The sequence below is a fragment of the Schistocerca gregaria genome, unplaced genomic scaffold (assembly GCF_023897955.1).
Source record: "Schistocerca gregaria isolate iqSchGreg1 unplaced genomic scaffold, iqSchGreg1.2 ptg000407l, whole genome shotgun sequence".
NCBI lineage: Eukaryota > Metazoa > Arthropoda > Insecta > Orthoptera > Acrididae > Schistocerca > Schistocerca gregaria.
Window position 1 is genome coordinate 2,003,797 of NW_026061844.1, and position 2,390 is coordinate 2,006,186.

The window sequence follows — 2,390 nt, forward strand, 5'->3', positions numbered from 1 at the left end:
AATCAGTCCGTTTTCGTCATTTGTTATCGAATCAACTTAAAGCCAGATCGTCACATTGGCCGCTTTTCTCTCTGAGACGGTTACATTTATCGTCTGCAAAGCTATGTCGCGTGCTGCGGTATGCGGAGACACTAAAAGCACCATATTAGAACACAGAAGAAGCTTCTAAATTGAAGTAATAGCCAGAAAGAAGTAGTACTATTTAAGTTTTAGTTGTCGATTAATCACTTTTTAGCCGGCTTTGGTGGCTTGGACATGACCTAGGACCTTAAGATTTTGCATGAAAGGAGGACTAGCAGCCGCGTTGCACGGGAGAATGTGAAAAGTGTTCATATGTAGTAAAAACCTGAGAAATCCGTCTTTTTTCGTCATTTGTTATCGAATCGATTTAAAGCCAGATCGACACATTGGCCGCTCTTCTCTCTGAAAAGGTTACATTTATCGTCTGCAAAGCTATGTCGCGTGCTTCGGTATGCGGGAACACTAAAAGCACCATAGTAGAACACAGAAGAAGCTTCTAAGTTGAAGTAATAGTCAGTAAGAAGTAGTACAATTCAAGTTTTAATTCTCGATTATTCACATTTTAGCCGGCTTTGGTGGCTTGGATATGACCTAGGACCTTAACATTTTGCATGAAAGGAAGACTAGCAGCCGCGTTGCACGGGAGAATGTGAAAAGTGTTCATATGTAGTAAAAACCTGAGAAATCCGTCCGTTTTCGTCATTTGTTATCGAATCGATTTAAAGCCAGATCGTCACATTGGCCGCTCTTCTCTCTGAAACTTTTACATTTATCGTCTGCAAAGCTATGTCGCGTGCTGCGGTATGCGGGATCACTAAAAGCACCATAGTAGAACACAGAAGAAGCTTCTAAGTTGAAGTAATAGCCAGTAAGAAGTAGTACAATTCAAGTTTTAATTATCGATTATTCACTTTTTAGCCGGCTTTGGTGGCAATGACATGACCTAGGACCATAAGATTTTGCATGAAAGGAGGACTAGCAGCCGCGTTGCACGGGAGAATAAGAAAAGTGTTCACATGTAGTAAAAACCTGAGAAATCCGTCCCTTTTCGTCATTTGTAATCGAATCGACTTAACGCCAGATCGTCACATTGGCCGCTTTTCTCTCTGAGACGGTTACATTTATCGTCTGCAAAGCTATGTCGCATGCTGCGGTATGCGGAAACACTAAAAGCACCATAGTAGAATACAGAAGAAGCTTCTAAGTTGAAGCAATAGTCAGTAAGAAGTAGTACAATTCAAGTTTTAATTATCGATTATTCACCTTTTAGCCGGCTTTGGTGGCTTGGACATGACCTAGGACCTTAAGATTTTGCATGAAAGGAGGAGTAGCAGCCGCGTTGCATGGGAGAATGTGAAAAGTGTTCATATGTAGTAAAAACCTGATAAATCTGACCATTTTCGTCATTTGTTATCGAATCGACTTAAAGCCAGATCGTCACATTGGCCGCTTTTCTCTCTGAGACGGTTACATTTATCGTCTGCAAAGCTATGTCGCGTGCTGCGGTATGCGGAGACACTAAAAGCACAATAGTAGAACACAGAAGAAGCTTCTAAGTTGAAGTAATAGCCAGTAAGAAGTAGTACTATTCAAGTTTTAGTTATCGATTATTCACTTTTTAGCCGTCTTTGGTGGCTTGAACATGACCTAGGACCTTAAGATTCTGCATGAAAGGAGGACTAGCAGCCGCGTTGCATGGGAGAATGTGAAAAGTGTTCATATGTAGTAAAAACCTGAGAAATCCGTCCGTTTTCGTCATTTGTTATCGAAACGATTTAAAGCCAGATCGTCACATTGGCCGCTCTTCTCTCTGAAACGGTTACATTTATCGTCTGCAAAGCTAGGTCGCGTGCTGCGGTATGCGGGAACACTAAAAGCACCATAGTAGAACACAGAAGAAGCTTCTAAGTTGAAGTAATAGCCAGTAAGAAGTAGTACAATTCAAGTTTTAATTATCGATTATTCACTTTTTAGCCGGCTTTGGTGGCTTGGATAAGACCTAGGACCTTAAGATTTTGCATGAAAGGAGGACTAGCAGCCGCGTTGCACGGGAGAATGTGAAAAGTGTTCATATGGAGTAAAAACCTGAGAAATCCGTCCGTAATCGACATTTGTTATCGAATCGACTTAAAGCCAGATCGTCACTTTGGCCGCTTTTCTCTCTGAGACGGTTACATTTATCGTCTGCAAAGCAATGTCGCGTGCTGCGGTATGCGGAGTCACTAAATGCACCATATTAGAACACAGAAGAAACTTCTAAGTTGAAGTAATAGCCAGTAAGAAGTAGTACAATTCAAGTTTTAGTTGTCGATTATTCACTTTTTAGCCGCTTTGGTGGCTTGGACATGACCTAGGACCTTAAGATTTTG